The sequence below is a fragment of the Hylobates moloch genome, unplaced genomic scaffold, assembly GCF_009828535.3.
Source record: "Hylobates moloch isolate HMO894 unplaced genomic scaffold, HMol_V3 SCAFFOLD_11, whole genome shotgun sequence".
Lineage (NCBI taxonomy): Eukaryota > Metazoa > Chordata > Mammalia > Primates > Hylobatidae > Hylobates > Hylobates moloch.
In genome coordinates, this window is record NW_026652286.1 from 43487911 (window position 1) to 43509279 (window position 21369).

Genomic DNA, 21369 nt, shown 5'->3' on the forward strand with positions numbered 1-21369 from the left:
TTATTTTTCCACAGACCTGGGCAGGGAGATGGTTTCAGGATGAAACTGTTCCACCTAGATCATCAGGCATCAGTTAGATTCTCATAAGAAGCACGTAACCTAGATCCCTCACATGTGCAGTTCACAATAGGGTTCACGCTCCTATGAAGATCTAATGCCACTGCTGATCTGACAAAAGGTGGAGTTCAGGCAGTAATACTCCCTCACCTACCACTCATCTCCTGCTGTGCAGCCCAGTCCCTAACGGGCCACGGACTGATACAGGTCCATGGTCCAGGGGTTGGGGACCCCTGGTCTAGAATATAGAATATATGGCAGGTAGTGGCAGAAGAAAGTTGAAGCCATGTCACAGAGTCTTAACTACCATGCTAAGATAGCTACTAGTATTGTCCTGGGATAAGCCTAACTCAGGTTGCTCTGGCCAGTTAGGTGAGGCCCAACCCTTTTCAGGACAGAATCTATAGACCTCTCCTCCTCTCACATCTACTGTGTGCTTAGTATAGAGCACACTGGGCACTTTATAGCCATTCTCTTATTTGATGTTATTCACAGCTGCACGGTCCAAGCAGTAGTAGCCAGTAGCCACAGTGGCTATTTAAATTTAAATTTATTAAAATTAAATAAATTAAGAATTCAGTTCCTCAGTGGCACTAGCCACACTTCAAGGGCCCAATAGCTAGATGTGGCTAGTGGCTACTATATTGGACAGCATAAACTATAGAACATTTCCATCATTGTAGAAAGTTCTATTAGACAGCACTGGCCAAGATAATTTAACATAGGCCGGGCACGGTAGCTCACACCTGTAATCCCAGCACTTTGAGAGGCTAAGGCGGGAGATTGCTTGAACTCCAGAATTCAATACCAGAATTCAAGACCAGCCTGGGCAATACAGTGAGACCCTGTCTCTATTGAAATTTTTTTTTTCTATTTGGTCACCTGTTTTTTTTTTCTTTCTTTTTTTTATTTTATTATACTTTAAGTTCCAGGGTACATGTGCACAACGTGCAGGTTTGTTACATATGTATACATGTGCCATGTTGGTGTGCTGCACCCATTAACTCGTCATTTACATTAGGTATATCTCCTAATGCTATCCCTCCCCCTTCCCCTAACCCCACAACAGGCCCCAGTGTGTGATGTTCCCCTTCCTGTGTCCAAGTGTTCTCACTGTTCAATTCCCACCTATGAGTGAGAACATGCAGTGTTTGGTTTTTTGTCCTTGCAAGAGTTTGCTGAGAATGATGGTTTCCAGCTTCATCCATGTCCCTACAAAAGACATGAATTCATCCTTTTTTTACGGCTGCATAGTATTCCATGGTGTATATGTGCCACATTTTCTTAATCCAGTCTATCATTGATGGACATTTGGGTTGGTTCCAAGTCTTTGTATTGTGAATAGTGCCGCAATAAACACATGTGTGCATATGTCTTTATAGCAGCATAATTTATAATCCTTTGGGTATATACCCAGTAATTGGATGGCTGGGTCAAATGGTATTTCTAGTTCTAGATCCTTGAGGAATCTCCACACTGTCTCCCACAATGGTTGAACTAGTTTACAGTCCCACCAACAGTGTAAAAGTGTTCCTATTTCTCCACATCCTCTCCAGCACCTGTTGTTTCCTGACTTTTTAATGATCGCCATTATAACTGGTGTGAGATGGTATCTCATTGTGGTTTTGATTTGCATTTCTCTGATGGCCAGTGAAGATGAGCATTTTTTCATGTCTCTGTTGGCTGCATAAATGTCTTCTTTTGAGAAGTATCTGTTCATATCCTTCGCCCACTTTTTGATGGGGTTTTTTCTTGTAACTTTGAGTTCTTTGTAGATTCTGGATATTAGCCCTTTGTCAGATAAGTAGATTGTAAAACTTTTCTCCCATTCTGTAGGTTGCCTGTTCACTCTGATGGCAGTTTCTTTTGCTGAGCAGAAGCTCTTTAGTTTAATTAGATCCCATTTGTCAATTTTGGCTTTTGTTGCCATTGCTTTTGGTGTTTTAGACATGAAGTCTTTGTCCACGCCTATGTCCTGAATGGTATTGCCTAGGTTTTCTTCTAGGGTTTTCATGGTTTTAGGTCTAACATTTAAGTCTTTAATCCATCTTGAATTAATTTTTGTATAAGATGTAAGGAAGGGATCCAGTTTCAGCTTTCTACATATGGCTAGCCAGTTTTCCCAGCACCATTTATTAAATAGGGAATCCTTTCCCCATTTCTTGTTTTTGTCAGGTTTGTCAAAGATCAGATGGTTATAGATGTGTGGTATTATTTCTGAGGGCTCTGTTCTGTTCCATTGGTCTATATCTCTGTTTTGGTACCAGTACAATGCTGTTTTGGTTACTGTAGCCTTGTAGTATAGGTTGAAGTCAGGTAGCGTGATGCCTCCAGCTTTGTTCTTTTGGCTTAGGCTCTTTTTTGGTTCCATATGAACTTTAAAGTAGTTTTTTCCAATTCTGTGAAGAAATTCATTGGTAGCTTGATGGGGATGGCATTGAATCTATAAATTACCTTGGGCAATATGGCCATTTTCACGATATTGATTCTTCCTATCCATGAGCATGGAATGCTCTTCCATTTGTTTGTGTCCTCTTTTATTTCATTGAGCAGTGGTTTGTAGTTCTCCTTGAAGAGGTCCTTCACATCCCTTGTAAGTTAGATTCCTAGGTATTTTATTCTCTTTGAAGCAATTGTGAATGGGAGTTCACTCATGATTTGGCTCTCTGTTTGTCTGTTCTTGGTGTATAGGAATGCTTGTGATTGTTGCACATTGATTTTGTATCCTGAGACTTTGCTGAAGTTGCTTATCAGCTTAAGGAGATTTTGGGCGGAGATGATGGGGTTTATACAATCATGTCATCTGCAAACAGGGACAATTAGCCAGGTGTGGTGGTGCACACCTAGAGTCCCAGCTACTCAGGAGGCTGAGGTGGGAGATCACTTGAGCCTGGGAGATTGAGCCTGCAGTGAGCCATGATCATGCCACTGCACTCTAGCCTGAGTGATGGAGTGAGACTGTTGCAAAACAAATAAAAAAAGATAATTTACGGCCAGGCGGTGGTTCATGACTGTAATCCCAGCACTTTGGGAGGCCAAGGCAGGTGGATCATCTGAGCTCAAGAGTTTAAGACCATCCTGGCCAACATGGTGAAACCTCGTCTCTATTAAAAACACAGAAATTAACCAGGTGTGGTGGTGCACGCCTGTAGTCCCAGCTACTCGGGAGACTGTGGCAGGAAAATAGCTTGAACTCAGGAAGCAGAGGTTGCAGTGAGCCGAGATTGCGTCACTGCACTCCAGCCTGAGTGACAGAGCAAGAGTCCATCTCAAAAAAAAAAAAGACAATTTACTGTTAAAGTGTTTTGATTCTATATTTATATTTTGGAAATAAGCTAAAAGTAAAAAGCAAAAGTATATTCTGTATCATCTAGATATGTAAGAATACAGGCTTTCAACTTCAGTGCTCATGTTGCATTTGTGTTTATAAGTGTGTTGGGCAAAATAGTTACAATGACAGAGTTCACCTTTAAACAATGCAGGTTTTAACTGCCTGGGTCCATTTATACATGAATTTTATACATAGATTTTTTTTTCAATAAAAGGTATATTGAGTGTGCCTGCTTCTCCCACCTCCCTTCCTACCTTCTCTATCTTTTCTGCCTCTGCCACCCCTGAGACAGCAAGACTAACCTCTCTTCTTCCTCCTCCTCCTCAGCCCACTCAATGTGAAGATGAGGATGAAAACCTTTATGATGATCCACTTCCATTTAATAAACAGTAAATATATTTCCTCTTCTCTTACTTTATTGTAAGAATACAGTATATAATACATATAACATATAAAATACGTGTTAATAGGCTGTTTATGTTATTGGTAAGTCTTCTGGTCAACAGTAGGCTATTAATAGTTCAATTTTGAGGGAGTCAAAAGTTGTAAGTGGATTTCTGACTATATGGGGGAAAAGGGACAGTCAGCACCCCTAACCCCTGTGTTGTTAAGGCTCAACTGTATTTTCCTGGAATTTTAGGACATAATGTACTTCATAACAATAATATATCTCAAATTTAAATATTTTAATACAAAAGAACCCAGAGGTCAAACTGATGTTTTTACACAAAATATACATTCATAATTGCAATTCAAAAAGACAAATATTACCCACTAAAAGATATAAACTGTCTTTTAGTTTAATTCAGACAAGAACTGTCCCAATGGGTGCATCCCCAGAAAGACTAATGTAGTATAACAGGATCACCTATTACGATCTATCTGATAGCACTATAATGAACATGGGTCACTTTTGCCACCAAGCATCCACTTCCCTTTTTGGTGGCAATAGTATTCTGAATTTGTATTAACAGAACCACTCCTCCCTTGCTCTCAGCTAATATGCTTCAGGTAAAGCTAAATCAGTCTCTAAAGGTAGAGTATGTAACCCAAGTTAAACCAATCAATACATTCCATTTTTCTGCCCATAGTGCTTAGTTCAGGGATGAGTACATAACCCAAGTCAAGGCTGAAGAAACTGAATTCTAAAATTTTTGTTTGGCCCATAGGGGATATGCTTGCTTTTCCACTATACTGGTGTCTGGGATAAAATGATCCTGAACTATAATGTTAATAACAACAACAATAATAATAATAGTAATAGAAGCCATCTCTTACATAGCGCTTACTCTATGAGAGTATTGTTCTAAGTACCTCACATATATTAACTCACTAATCTTCATCATTTTCATATGAAGTAGATATCCCATTTTATCCCCATTTTAAGGATGAAGAAACTAAAGCACAGAAAGGTTATATAACTTTCCCAAAGTTACCCAGCTAGGAACTGGGAAAGCCAAGATTTGGTCTCAGGCAGTCTGGCTCCATCATTCACATTCTAAGCATGTGTGTGTGTGTGTGTGTGTGTTTGGGCAGGGGGGTTGTGTACAACCTCCCTGATGCTGCTGGAAGCCTTCATACAGAGGAAAAGCTGAGTCAAGATCCAGATGACAGGCCAGGCACAGTGACTCACGCCTATAATCCCAGGACTTTGGGAGACTGAGGCAGGAGGATCACTTGAATTCAGGGGTTTGAGATCAGTCAGGGCAACACAGGGAGACCACATATCTACAAAAAAATAAAAATAAAAAATTAGCCAGGTGTGGTGATGTGAGCCTGTGGTCCCAGCTACTCAGGAGGCTGAGGTGGGAGGATGGCTTGAGCCTGGGAGGTCAGCTTGAGCCTGGGAGGTTGAGGTTGCAATAAGCTGCAATCATGCCATTGCACTCCAGCTTGGGCAACAGAGTGAGACCCTGTCTCAAAAAAAAAAAAAAAAAAAAAAATCCAGCTGATATAATTTAAGCCCTGAGTCAGATAATGCCTGTAGAAAGCCCTATTCATAGATATTTCAGTTTTGTGTAACAAGTACATTCTCCCTTTTGCTTATATCAGATTGAAAGGATTTTCTCTCATAACAGGAACCAACTCTAACTGAAACAACTGAATGGTCATTTGCAACATGGCAAATTGCATCATCACCATACGTGGAGCACTAGAGCTAGTGATTCCTCAGTATTATAATGTGATGTTTTTAATGAACAGCCATAAAAAGTACCCTTTTAAAATAATTTTTAGGCCAGGGGCAGTGGCTCATGCCTGTAATCCCAGCACTTTGGGAGGCCGAGGCGGGTGGATCACCTGAGGTCAGGAGTTCAAGACCAGCCTGGCCAACATGGTGAAACCCCATCTCTACTAAAAGTACAAAAATTAACTGGGTGTGATGGCGGGCGCCTATAATCTCAGCTACTCAGGAGGCTAAGGTAGGAGAATTGCTTGAACTCGGGAGGTGGAGGTTGCAGTGAGCTGACATCATGCCACTGCACTCCAGCCTGGGCGACAGAGCGAGACTCTGTCTCAAAAAAATAATAATAATAATAATAATAATTTTTATATCTGTATTGTGTTTAAACATACAGAAAGCAAATTTATCTCTATACTTTGTTAAAAGTCAATTATGAAGGAATAGAAGTAGACTTAATACACAATACACAAGGAATACGTTCCAGCCCAGTGAAGGTCAAATGAGATCATGAATCAAAGTTTCATAGTAGCTTAAATAAAGAAAAATGGTGGGAGGAATGAGTCATCACATGGTACCCAGCAATACAGACATGCTGAACTTAAAAAGAGCCTGGAAGCAACTGATTTTCAGCAAAAAAGCATCATTTTATTGGATCTGAGGTTTATTTTTACTTAAAGTATAAATCTGTTTTTGTTTACACTTATATACAAATTTTATACAGTGACTTAAACTTTGTTTTATGTTTGTATATACTTAAATAACATTATAATAAAAATAATTTAAGTCAGCACTGCATGTCCAAGATGAATTATTTACCTCAAAAGGAATTTGTACATTCTCCAAGTTTGAAAAACACTGCTGTAAGCAGCAAGAAGCCAAAAAAGTTTTGAAGTTGAATGATATGGTGAGATTCATCACTGTCCTCTCGTAAGAGCCATATCTTTTTTCTTTGAAGAGACAGGTTTTGGCCAGGCACGGTGGCTCAACACCTGTAATCCCAACACTTTGGGAGGCTGAGGTGGGCGGATCACGAGGTCAGGAGATTGAGACCATCCTGGCCAACATGCTGAAACCCTGTCTCTACTAAAAATACAAAAAAATTAGCTAGGCGTGGTGGCACGCACCTTCAGTTACGGCTACTTGGGAGGCTGAGGCAGGAGAATCACTTGAACCTGGGAGGCAGAGGTTGCAGTGAGCTGAGATCACGCCATGGCACTCCAGCCTGGGTGACAGAGTGAGACTCCATCTCAAAAAAAAAAAAAAAAAAAAAAAGAGACAGGTCTTGCTCTGCCACCGAGGCTTGAGTGCAGTGGCATGGTCACAGCTCACTGCAGCCTTGAACTCCTGGGCTCAAGAGATCCTCCTGCCTCAGCTTCCTGAGTAGCTAAGACTACAGGCATATACTACTACCATGCCAGGCTCTTTTTTTGTCTTTGTCTTGTCTTGTCTTGTCTTGTCTTGTCTTGTCTTGTTTTGTTTTGTTTGAAAAAGGGTCTTGCTCTGTCACCTAGGCTTCAGTGCAATGGCATGATCTCAGCTCACTGCAGCCTCCACCTCCCAGGTTCATGTAATTCTCCTGCCTCAGCCTCTGGAATAGCTGGGATTACAGACACATGTCGCCACACCCAGCTAATTTGTGTATTTTCAGTACAGATGGGGTTTCACCATGTTGTCCAGGTTGGTCTCAGACTCCTGGCCTCAAGTGATCCTCCCACCTCGGCCTCACAAAGTGCTGGGATTACAGACATGAGCTACTGTGCCTGGTCAAATTCTTTTACTTGTTGTAGAGATGGAGTCTCCCAATGTTGCCCAGGCTGGTCTAGAACTCCTGGCCTCTGGCAATCCTCCAGCCTCAGCCTCCCTAAGTGATAAGATTATAGGAATGAGCCACCAGACCTGGCCTAATTTCCCTTTAATAGGCAGAAAACATTGAAGGCATGGAATATGTCCTGTTCATTTTTGCTCATCCACTGTTTCTGAACTAAGAGCTTCATATACAGTGGCATCAATAAGAACTACTCTAAATGAGGGGTTCCAGAAATGATTTGATGTGGGCCTCAAAACAACAACAACAAAACCTCCTTAGAAAAATATACAGCTCATGTGGATAAGTAACTTCTGAAATGCTTGTCAAAAAACAGGCATTTGGCCAGACATGGTGGCTCATCCCTATAATCCCAGCACTTTGGCAGGCTGAGGCAGGAGGATCACTTGAGGCCAGGAGTTTGAGACGAACCTAAGCAACACAGCAAGACCCCAACTCTACAAAAGAAAAATAAAAAAATTAGCCAGGCTTAATGGCACATGCCTGTAGTCCCAGCTACTTAGGAGGACGAAGTGGGAGGATAATTTGAGCCCAGGAGTTCAAGGTTGCAGTGAGCCATAACTGCACCACTGCACTCCAGCCTGGGCAGCAGAACGAGACCCTGTCTCAAAAACAAACAAAACAAAACAAACAAAATCAGGCATTCCTCTCAGCCCAGCATGTGATGCAAAGCAGATAAGCAGGGAGACATACTGAATAAAATGAAGTTGAAGGCAAAAATGCTACAATCTCTTAATGTCCTCAAGAAGATGCTGGAGTTCAGAAGGAAAGCTCTGAAGCTGAGTGCCTTTGGGGGAAGATTAGACTATTTGCAGAGGCATGGGAGGTGAGAAGGGAAAGGTGGCAGGGGAAGGAAATGAGGGAGACACAGTGTGTCCAGGAATGCATCCTAGGAGATAAGATACTAGAAGCTTAAGTGAAGGGTGCTTAGTCAGTGCTTGGTTATATTTCTAATTCCCAGATTAGAATACGTTGGAAGAAAAAGATAAATTAATTTCCAAGAGATACCATTGAGAAAAGAAGGATGACAGAGCTGGGGTTAAATTAGTGTTGAGGGGTGGTACAGGCCTGTGATCCCAGCTACTTGGGAGGCTAAGGCACGAGAATCACTTGAACCCAGGAGGCAGAGGTTGCAGTGAGCTGAGATCGCACCACTGCACTCCAGCCTGGGTGACAGACTGAGGCTGTCTCAAAAAAAAAAAGGTAGCTCACGCCTGTAATCCCAGCACTTTGGGAGGCCGAGGTGGGTGGATCACTTTGAGGTCAGGAGAGTTCGAGACCACCCTGACCAACATAGTGAAACCCTGTCTCTACTAAAAATACAAAAATTAGCTGGGCATGGTGTCACATGCCTGTAATCCCAGCTACTCGGGAGGCTGAGGTGGAAGGATCACTTGAACCTGGGAGGCGGAGGGTTGCAGTGAGCTGAGATCTCACCACTGCACTCCAGCCTGGGCAACAGAGCAAAACTTCGTCTCAAAAAAAAAAGAACTGTTGAGGGATGGGCTTGGTGGCTCATGACTATAATCCCAGCACATAGGGAGGCTGAGACAGGTGGATCGCCTGAACCCAGGAATTCAAGGCCAACCTGGGAAACATGACAAAACCCATCTCTACAAAAAAAAAATATCAAAAAATTAGCCAGGTGTGGTAGTATATGCCTATAGTCCTAGCTACTCAGGAGGCTGAGGTGGGAGGATCAAGTAAGCCTGGAAGGCAGAGGTTGCAGTGAGCCGAGATTGCAACACGGTACTCCAGCCTGGGTGACAGAGCAAGACCCTGACTCAAAAAAAAAAAAAAAAAAGATGCTGACGGAAGTTAAATGGACTAGAATGCATTATTCCTGAAAATGAATATATATCCTAACGCATTGCAGATGTTATCATTTACTATGGTCTGGAGTGTCAGGTAATGAAGGCATAAGAGAGTGACACACAGATATGAGGCAGACAGACAAGCGCTAGCCTGTAAAGTGCAGAGAACAACACACTCCTGCCACTGCTGCCAAGGGAACTCGACCTCATCCAGCACAAAGGGGCCTTTCTGCTTGGAGTGTAGTGGAAAGAAGGCTACTTTTTTATTGCTAGAAGGCCTGAGGCCAGCAGTGCATCAAGGGCCTTTTGTCTACTGGGAGGATGCCTTGATACAAGTCTGGGCATAGAATCTTGGCATGCAGAAACTCCTCTATCAGCACCCTACACCACAGTGGTGACAGGCAGAAGTCACTCTAGACCAGGGTTTCTGAGCCTCTGCACCAATGACATTTTAGATGAGATAATTCTTCGTTGTGGAGGCTGTCCTGTGCATTGCAGGATGTTTAACAACATAGATGCCAGTAACATGCTGCCAATCATGACAATTAAAAAATGTCTCCAGATATTGTTCAACATCCCATGGACGGGAAAAACTGCCCCCAGCTGAGAACCACTGCTCTAAACAATGCAGTGGTGAGGCACGGGGTCGCTAAGGGGGCCAATACACTCCACTGAAGATGGACTCTAGAATAATCAGCTCCTACATAGCTAAGCTATAGGGGAAAAGGAGAATGGCTTCAGCATGTCAGACCAAACCTCAAGATGGTTTTGGTTTGTTTGTTGTTGTTGTTGTTTTTATCTGCATATATCATTCTGTTACCTAGGCAGATGCCCTATCTAGGTAGGGTTTGGCAGCATGGTGTCCACCTGGAGTCTCTTATACTCTGAACAAAACGAGCCAGGATGAGCTGTATCCTCTGTAACATCTGTATCTCAGATAGCAACCCTGAGTTCCAGCATAAAGATCTCATTCAACAGACCAGCTGATATATCAGGGCTCCCTGTCCCCAAGGTTCAAGCACCTAAAAGTTAAAAGTCTTGTTCTGTTTTCTCATTCCAAAAGAGAAAATGGGAAGAATCCCCGGGCCAGAGTGAGGAAGAAGGCAACAGCAAGTACAGAGAGCTGTGGCTATCAGTGACAGGCTGCAGAATTTGGCAAGGAGAGCTTAGTACAGATACAGACTCCAAATGACTCATATGTCCAAATCCCAGGAGGACATGCGAGAGTCAATGTCCTAATGTCGTAAGTCTCCCATCCCCTGAGCCTGTCCATGTGGCCCCTAGCCAGATCAAAGACTACATCTCTGGGCAAAATGACAAACAATGCTACACCGAATCAGAGAAGGCTAACGCCTGGAGTTCTACACAATAAACCATCCTTCATAAGAGAGACACACGGGGTGACTTAACTCCTATCTTTTTTTTCTTTTTTTTTGAGACAGAGTCTCACTATGTCGCCAGGCTGGAGTGCAATGGTACAATCTCAGCTCACTGCAACCTCCGCCTCCCAGGTTCAAGCGATTCTCCTGCCTCAGCCTCCCGAATAGCTGGGATTACAGGCACGCGCCACCATGCCCAGCTAATTTTTGTATTTTTAGTAGAGACAGGGTTTCACCATGTTGGCCAGGACGGTCTCAATCTCCTGACCTCGTGATCTGCCCACTTTGGCCTCCCAAAGTGCTGCGATTACAAGCATGAGCCACCACGCCCAGCCATCTCCAATCTTTTTAATGACATTATCTACCTGTAAAAAAAGCTTTGTATACACATTGCCAATATATGTATATGTGTTTATAAATTAGATTCATTTACTAACATTAGATTGTAAAACATACATAAAAATTAAACAATGAGATAAAAATAAGTACAATACAAATACCACCCCTAGTATCTTCTTCGAATGAACAAATGATGGCAATCTGTGGGTCCTGGATCACTTGTTGTCCATCCCATCAGTATTTATATTATGTTTTCTCACTAAAAGTATCACTTACCCCCACAGACTACTTATGGAGGTAAAGGGGGGAGGTATAAGAAAATTAAAAAGTACTAATGACACATATCCACAAAGAATCCCAGAAACTGATGTCCAGTTAGCATCTTGAGTAGTAAAGATATACCCTGGTCTCCATACTATGTTTTATAGAAAGGAACAGACCTTTTATGTTTGAGAACAATTTTCATGTAAAAATCAATAAAACCTCCTGTTTTATTCTGAGGTAGCTACAAAAACTAAAGTTATTAAAGACTTCCAAACCCTTGGCATTTTAGAACACTGATTTTTTATTTTAGGATATATTACAAAAAAAAAACACTGAATTTGAAGCTGGAAGACCTTGCCTATCCTATCTGCCATGAACTAGCTTGCGTAAATCACTCAACCATTATGAACCTCAATTTCCCCTTCTGTAAAATATTAATTTTGCTATTCAACAAGCATTTATTTCATTCTATTCTGAGACCAGGCACTAGGAATAGAGCGGTGATCAAGAGAGAGAGCCCTACTCCCATGTAGCTTACAATTTAGCAATATCTGTCTCCCAGAGTTGTTGAATTAAATGAGTTAATGTGTTTGAGATGCCTAGGATTTAATACAAACTCAGTAGTAATTTTTTCTTCATAAGTACCTTCATTCAAAAAGGAGTAGATATTAAGGACTGGTCAGAATCTGGATGGACAGAGATGCAGATCTGCCAGAAGAACGAATCACGAACAAAGACAAAGAGCTATAAGATGTGAAGCATGCTCAGAGAACACTGACTCTAGCTTGTCTGAAGTCCAAGAGGGTCAAGGAGAATGAGGTATTGCTGACGCCAAATGACAAAGGTCCTTGAAAACAAGTGGTCTCAAATTCCAAAATAATATATTCATTAGGGAGAAAAACATTTACTGAGCAACTACTACTTGCCAGGCACCACTCTAGGAGGTAAAGATACAACAATACACAAAACAGTCACAGATCCCATGGTGCTTATATTCTGGTGGAGGGAGACAAAATAAAACACTATAAACAAATAATTACATGTCAGATGGTGATAAGTATAATGAAGAACAATTAAGCCATAAGGGGTTAAGGGGATAAAAAATAGTCCTATATTGTATTAGGTCAGATTAGGGAAGGCCTCTCTGATGAAGTGATATTTGAGCAGAAAATGAAATAAAAGGTATGAGCCATGTGGACATTGGGGGAAGGGCATACCAGGCAGAAGGAACAATATTACTCCCTAGCACTTGAGCTATAGCAATACATCCAGGGATGTGCCAGGGCAAACACTTGGCCTTGGTCAATCTTTTCTCTTGCCAGGGAAGGAATAAGTAATGTAAATGGATTCCTGAATCAGTATCTCTTTCCCATAATGGACCTGTGGTGCCTCCAGACGAAGCCCTCATCTACTTTTGTGGGTTTTTGTTTTGTTTTGTTTTGTTTTGTTTTGTTTTGTTTTGAGACGGAGTCTCGCTCTGTCGCCCAGGCTGGAGTGCAATGGCGCAATCTCGGCTCACTGCAAGCTCCGCCTCCCGGGTTCACGCCATTCTCCTGGCTCAGCCTCTCCGAGTAGCTGGGACTACAGGCGCCCGCCACCACGCCCAGCTAATTTTTTTTTGTATTTTTAGTAGAGACGGGGTTTCACTGTGGTCTCGATCTCCTGACCTCGTGATCCGCCCGCCTTGGCCTCCCAAAGTGCTGGGATTACAAGCGTGAGCCACCGCGCCCGGCTACTTTTGTGGTTTCAAATCCACATCTCAAGAGAATGAGGTCTGGCAGGAAGGTTGCCAGTACTTTCTTTGCCCCTCCTTCACACAGCTGTTAGTTAGTCACTTAGCCTTTAGTCAGCTAGTCAGATATAGCACAGTGGTTAAGAATGTGAGCTGTGGCCAAGCACGGTGGCTCACACCTATAATCCTAATACTTTGGGATGCCAAGGCAGGAGGATCACTTGAGGCCAGGAGTTCAAGACCAGCCTGGGCAACAAAGTGAGACCTCATCTCTACAAAAAATAAACAAAATTAGCTGTGTGTGATGGCACACACCTGTAGTCCCAGCTACTTGGGAGGCTGAGGTGGGAGGATCACCTGGAGTTGAGGCTAGAGTGAGCCAAGATTGCGCCACTCCACCCTGAGTGATAGCGAAGATCCCGTCTCAAAAAAAAAAAAAAAAGAAGAATGTGAACTTTGAAACTAGGTGTCTTGATTTGAATTTGCAATCTGCCACTTACTAGATGTAAGACCATGGGCAAATTACTTGATATTTTGTGCCTCATTTTTTTCACCGCCAAAATGATGAAAATCAGAGTTTTCACATCATAAAAATGTAGTAAAGGGAAGCTCCTAGCATACTGTAAGTGTAAAAAAAATCATCTATAATTATTATCACTATTCATTTATTCATTCATTCACTAAGCTTTTATTGGCTTCTACTCTAGCAGGTAAAGGGTGAGTTAACCAGCACAGAGGTGAATATGCACGAACTCCATCCTCAAGGGGTCTCTTCTAGAGAGGGGAATATACAAGGAAACAAATGAATATAATATAGTGTGATAAATACTAGGTCACAGGGATATATAAGGTGATGTGGGAGCACAGAGAAAAGAATGACTGACAGTATCAGAAAAGGCATCACAAAACCCAGCTTTTTATTGGTCTTCTCTGAATAACAGCACTCCAAGGCAGCTGTCAAATCCTTCCAAAGTGGCCCTTCCTAAAGACAGTGTGTGACCTGGAACTGTGAATTGTCTCTTTAAGTAGCTTCCTTCTGGTTCCCACTAGCAGCTTCTCATCTCGGACTACAGTGAGGTAGAGGTCTTCATTTTCTAATCTGATGTCATTATCAAACCCTGAACCATCGCTGCAAAAATAATCTGGCCTAGGCCTCATGTGATAGGCTCACTAGGCTACCAGGCAAAAACCAGGTCTCCCAGGGCCCAACAGGACATGCTATTAAAGACCACCTACAGAGAAACTACAAGGTTAGTAGAGCCAGGTTAGAGAAGTCTGGCAGCATGGCTGCAGCGTAGTAAGAGAACCTAGGTGCTCTGAAATGTTGGGTAGGCCAAACAACTTATCTAAGATCACACAATCAAACAGCCAAGGACACATTTTTGTGTGCTGCATTCCTACTCTGGGCCAGGCCCTGTGCTAAGTATTAAGAGATAAAATCATATAAAATGCTGCGCTCCAGTAGTCTGATGGGAAAACAGGCAGTGGAACAGATCTTTGCATTTAGTGTGCTAAGGGCTGTGAAGAGATAGGGGCTGTGGGAACACAGAAGAAGACACCTAACTTAGCCTGTGGTTTTCAGGGAAGATGTCTTAAAGAAATGATCAATTGAGTTTTAAACAGATCAACAAAGGAGAAAGATAAATAGAGGAAATAGCATATATGAAAGCACCATGGGATGAAAAAGAATAACATTTCCTAGGAATTGCCAATATAGCAGTGCACTTCCAGAGGAGATGTAGTGTGGAATGATGGAAAACAAGTAGATCAGAGAAATAAGCATGGACCTTGTATGCTAAACTCATCTAGCACAATGCCTGTATATAGAAGGTACTCAGTAAATTTTTAACACAGAAATGTTTACATAAATTATAGGAGAAAAACACTACCTTCTGGGGCCAATACCACAGAGGTAGATAAGGAATAACAGAGAACTACAGCATTAAAATATAAATAAACTCTCAAGATATAAAATATCATCAGGGCTGGGCACGGTGGCTTACACCTGTAATCCTAGCACTTTGGAAGGCCGAGGCAGGTAGATCACATGAGGCCAGGAGTTCAAGACCAGCCTGTCCAACATGATGAAACCCCATCTCTACTAAAAATACAAAAAATTAGCTGGGCGTCATGGTGGGCACCTGTAAACCCAGCTACTTGGGAGGCTGAGGCAGGAGAATCACTTGAACCTGGGAGGCAGAGGTTGCACTGAGCCAAGATCACGCCACTATACTCCAGTCTGGGCAACAGAGTGAGACTCCATCAAAAAGTACAATATAATAAAATAAAATATCATCAGATTTTTATTTATCTGTACATATTACTTTTTCTCCCAGATAAGGTAATTCATTTTGAGATTACAGATGGACATTTAATTTCAATACATCTGACTAACATCTCACAGATAAACATGAAAAAAAAAATCACTGACATTTCCTTTCTTTTTTTTTTTTTTTTTTTTTTTGAGATGGAGTCTTACTCTGATGCCCAGGCTGGAGTGCAGTGGCGTGATCTCAGCTCACTGCAACCTCTGCTTCCCGGGTTCAAGCAATTATCTGCCTCAGCCTCCTGAGTAGCTGGGATTACAGGTGCCCGCCACCACGCCCAGCTAATTTTTGTATTTTTAGTAGAGACAGGGTTTCACCATGTTGGCCAGGCTGATCTTGAACTCCTGACCTTGTGATCCACCTGCCTCACCCTCCCAAAGTGCTGGGATTACAGACGTGAGCCACCACGCCCGGCTTCTTTCTTTTTTTTAGAGATAGGGTTTCATTCTGTCACCCAGGCTGAAGTACAGTGGCCTGACCATAGCTCACTGTAGCCTCAACCTCTGGGGCTCACCTGATCCTCCCACAGGGCTGGAATTGCAGGCATGAGTCACCACACAGAGCCAACATTTTGTATCATTTTTTTCATCAAAAATTACTAAGCTTTTGGTATCTTATTTTGTTGAGTCTCAAATGAGAGAGCAGTTGTGATCTAAGCTTATCGCTACTCCTACACAAGCTGAAGGGTTATCCAACCAATAGGAAAGCCAATATTTATTCTTTCAAAATAACATTTGATTACTATTTATTGCTATATAGGTATTTACTTGTAACATTTTTAACAGTATCTTTATTTCTCCAGCTTCCATTTGAGAATATTTCTTACACCCAGAAATTTGATGCCCTAACTTGTTTGTTTCATGTATGAGAGAAAAATGGGAAAACTCTGAAAAATGTAAGCAGAGACCTCGTCAGATCTGGAACCAAGTGAAAGACAGATAGCAGCAGAGTTAGGCTGGGCCAAGAATAATGGTATATGAAGAACAACAGCCCATGCAAAAGATGATTCAGCTGACACTTCTGTTTCAGGGTAAGCTGAAGTGCCAGAGATGGAATTTACCCTCCCTCCTGAATTAAAATTACCCCTCCCAAAAAAGACAACATATATGAAATAATGGTTTTCAGGACACTGGACATCAGCCTACAAAGGACAATGATTCTTGAGAGATAGGAAACAAATGAGGGAAGTTATACAATTGCCCCAGCTTATGGCCTTGAATTTCCAAGCCACAGTGCAAGGATTAAAATCTAAGGTTGAGAGAAAGAGATGAAAATACACTACTGGAAGCTTCTTATACTACATGTGACATGGTATAATATCTCTTGAAAGTAGGCTCAGTGCAGTGGCTCACATCTGTAACACCAGCACTTTGGGAAGCCGAGGTAGGCGGATCACCTGAAGTCAGGAGTTCGAGACCAGCCTGACCAACATGGCAAAACCCCATCTCTATTAAAAATACAAAAATTAGCTGGGCGTCATGGTGGGCACCTGTAAACCCAGCTACTTGGGAGGCTGAGGCAGGAGAATCACTTGAACATGGGAGGCAGAGGTTGCAGTGAGCCAAGATCACGCCACTGTACTCCAGCCTGGGTTACGAAGCAAGACTCTGTCTCGAAAAAAAAAAAAAAAAAAGACTGTGATGAGTTAAAGATACATATTTTTTATCTCCTAAAGCAACCACTAAAATACCAGTTATAGCTAATAACCAACAAAGAAGATATAATTGAATTATAAAAAATACTGAATTAATCCAAAAGAAAGCAGAAAAGGTAGGAAAAGAAATTAAAGAACAGATGAGACAAACGGAAAACAAATAGCAAGAAAATGGACTAACCTAAATTATCTTATATTAATAATCATATCAATCATATTTGATTAATCATATTAATAATCACACCAAACATAAATGGTCTAAATAATGCAATTAACAGATATTGTCACACTGCAAAATATACATATATATATGTATAGGACCCAACTATATGAGCCTATAGGAAATGCACTTTAAATATAAAAATACAAATAGATTAAATGTAGAGGGATGGAAAAAGACATTCCAAACTAACAACAGTCAAAAGACAGCTATATTTTTATCAAAGTAGATTTCAGAGCATAGATTACCACGAAGGATAAAGCAGTTCATTTCATAATGTTGAAGGGGTCAGTTAATCACTAAGAAATAATCATCCTAAATCTTTATGCACCTAGTAACAGAGCTTCAAAATACGTGAACCAGAAACTACAAGGAAAAATAGGGAAATCCACAGTTATAACTGGAAACTTAAATACTCCTCTCTAACAATTGATAGAACAAGTAGGCAGGCCGGGTGCAGTGGCTCATGCCTGTAATTCCAGCACTTTGTGAGGTTGAGGAGGGCAGATCACTCGAGGTCAGGAGTTCGAGACCAGTCAACATGGTGAAACCCTGTCTCTACTAAAAATCCAAAAACTAGCCAGGGATGGTGGCACACACCTGTAATTCCAGCTACTCAGGAGGCTGAGGCAGGAGAATTGCCTGAACCCAGGAGGCGGAGGTTGCAGTGAGCCGAGATCATGCTACTGCACTCCAGCCTGGGCAACAGAGCAAGACTCCATTTCAAAAAAAAAAAAAAAGAAAGAAAGAAAGAGAAAAAAAAAGATAGAACAAGTAGGCAGAAAATCGATAAAGATATGTAGACTTGAACAATACCATCAACCAACATGACCTGATTTTCTCCCATTCTGTAGGTTGCCTGTTCACTCCGATGATAGTTACTTTTGCTGTACAGAGGCTCTTTCATTATATTCCATTTGTCAATTTTTGCTTTTGTTGCATTTGCTTTTGGCATTTTCATCATGAAACTTTTGCCTGTGCCTATGTCCTGAATGGTACAGAATGGGAGAATATGTTTGCAATCTATCCATCTGACAAAGGTCTAATATCCAGAGTCCTCAACGAACTTAAACAAATTTACAAAGAAAAAATAAACAACCCCATTAAAAAGTGGGCAAAAGGCATGAACAGACACTTCTCAAAAGAAGATACTCATGCGACCAACAAACATGAAAAAAGCTCAACATCACTGATCATTAGAGAAATGCAAATCAAAACCACAATGAGATGCCATCTCATACCAGTCAGAATGGCAATTACTAAAAAGTCAAGAAACAACAGATGCTGGCAAGGTTGCAGAGAAAAAGGAACACTTTTACACTGTTGGTGGGAATGCAAATTAGTTCACCATTGTGGAAGACACTGTGGTGATTCCTCAAAGATCTAGAAGCAGAAATACCATTTGACCCAGCAATCTCATTACTGGGTATACACCCAAAGGAATATAAACCATTCTATTATAAAGATAAATGCACATGTATGTTCACTGCAGCACTATTCACAATAGCAAAGACATGGAATCAACCCAAATGCCCATCAATGAAAGACTGGATAAAGAAAATGTGGTACATATATACCATGGAATACTATGCAGCCATGAAAAGGAATGCCATCATGTCCTTTGCAGGGACATGAATAGAGTTGGAAGCTGTTATCCTCAGCAAACTCACGCAAGAACGGAAAACCAAACAGTGCATGTTCTCACTTGTAAGTGAGAGCTCAACGATGAGAACACATAGACACATCAGGGGGAACAACATACATTGTCAGGGGAGTGGGAGGAGTGAAAGCATCAGGAAGAACAGCTAATGGCTGCAGGGCTAAACACCTAGATGATGGGTTATCTGTGCAGAAAACCACCATGGCACACATTTACCTGTATAACAAACCTGCACATCCTGCACATGTACCCTGGAACTTAAAAGTTGAAAAAAAAAAAAAAAAAAAGGCAAAACAACAAAAACAGACCTGATTGACATTTATAGAAATCTCCATCCAATAGAACACATACAAGCGAACATGGGATATTTAACAAGATAGACCATGTCCTAGGACATGAAAGAAAAAAATCTTAAAATTTTTTAAAGGATTCAAGTCACATAAAGTATGCTCTCAGATCACAATGGAATTAAATTAGAGAAACAATAACCAAAAAAGTCTAAAAAATCTCCAAATATTTGGAAACTAAATAACTTGCTTCTAAATAACTTGTCAACTAAAGATGTCAAAAAGGAAATATAAAATATTTTGAGCTAAGTGAAAAAAAACGCACATTTCATCCAATATAATGATAAACCAATAATGGATGGATCTAAGGTCTAAAACAGATTTTAAAAGTATGCATTTCCAGGGCAAAAGGAATCTCTCAAATTAGAACATATTATTAAGGGATACTAAGTTATTGAAGATTGTATCAGGAAAAAAAGTAATAGGAGAACATTTGCCATTAATTGTGTCTTCACTCTAGGTATTTTTATTCATCTGTGCTACTAATAAATCAGTTGGAAAAGAGGGAAAAAAAAAAACACAGTACACCAGAATTTGGGACATGCCTCTAAAGCAGTAGTTAAGGGAAATTTACAGCACTAAATTCTGTATTAGAAAAGAAGAAAGGTCTCATATTGGTGACCTTAGTTTTCACCTTACCAAACTAAAAAATAAAAGAGCAAATTATAACCAAAGTAGCAGATGAAAGAAAATAATACAGATCAAAGTGGAAATCAATGAAATAGAAACCAGAGAAAAATCAATAAAACCAAACACTGGTTCTGTAAAATTAATGAAGATCTAATAAGACCAATCAGTAAAGAAAAGAAGACATAAATTATTAAGATCAGTAATGAGACATTATTACCGATTTTACAGACATTAAAATAAGGCAATTTTTTAACATATACCAGTAAATTTGACAACACAGGTGAAATAGACAAATTTCTTGAAAGACACAAAGTACCTAAGCTCACTCAAGAAATAGATAACCTGAACAGCCTTATATCTATTAAACAAATTGACACTATAATTAAAAACCTTCCCACAAAGAAAACTCTAAGCTCAGTTAGCTTCACTGCTGAATTCTATCAAATATTTAAGAAAAAATAATACCAATTCTACATGAACTCTTCAAAAAAACTTGAGGAATACTTCATAATTCATTCTATGAGACAAACATTATCCTGATACTAAAAACAAAGACATTTTAAGAAAACTACAAAACAGTATCCTTCATGAACAAAGACACAAAAATTTAAAACAAAATTTTAGCAAATCTAATCCAACAATATAGTGAAAGGATAACACATTATGACCAAGGGGATTTATTCCAAGAATGCAGGGCTAGCTTTACACTCAAAACTCAGTTACTCTAATTTATCAGATTAACAAACAAACAGAAAAACCATGCAATCATCTCAATAGACACAGAAAACTCATTTGATAAAATCCAGTATCTATGCCTGATAAAGGCTCTCAGCAAACTAGGAGAGACATTACAAAAAACCCACAGCCAACATTTTATATATATATATAATTTTTTAAATTTTATTTATTTATTTATTTATTTATTTTTCTGAGATAGTGTCTCACTCTGTTGCCCAGACTGGAGTGCAGTGGCACAATCTTGGCTCACTGAAACCTCCGCCTCCCAGGTTCAAGTGATTCTCCTGCCTCAGCCTCCCAAGTAGCTGGGATTACAGGCGCCCACCAGCACGACCAGCTAATTTTTGTATTTTTAGTAGAGATGAGGTTTCACAATGTTGGCCAGGCTGGTCTCAAACTCCTGACCTCGTGATCCACCCACCTCAGCCTCCCAAAGTGCTGGGATTACAGGCATGAGCCACCACACCTGGCCCAACATTATATTTAATGGTGAAAGACTGAATGTTTTCTAAGATCAGAAACAGCCAGTTGCGGTGGCTCACGCCTGTAATCCCAGCACTTTGGGAGACCTGTAGTCCCAGCTACTCGGGAGGCTGAGGCAGGAGAATGGCGTGAACCCAAGAGGCGGAGCTTGCAGTGAGCCGAAATCATGCCACTGCACTCCAGCTAGGCGACAGGGCGAGACTCCGTCTCAAAAAAAAAAGATTAGAAATGAAACATGGATATCTGCTCACCTCATTTCTCTTCAACACTGTACTAGAAATACTATCCAAGGCAATCAGGCAAGAAAAAGAAAAAAAAAGCATCAGATTGGAAAAGAAGTAAAACTGTCTTTATTGGCAGACAAATGTGACTATCTATGGAAAAAAA

The 21369-nt window shown here is 40.9% G+C and overlaps 1 protein-coding gene across 8 annotated transcripts in view; it reads right to left on the minus strand.

Annotated features, from left to right (window-relative positions):
• The window catches only part of STIM1 (stromal interaction molecule 1), a 230750-nt gene that overhangs the window by 39415 nt on the left and 169966 nt on the right, over positions 1-21369 (minus strand). The window lies entirely within an intron of this gene.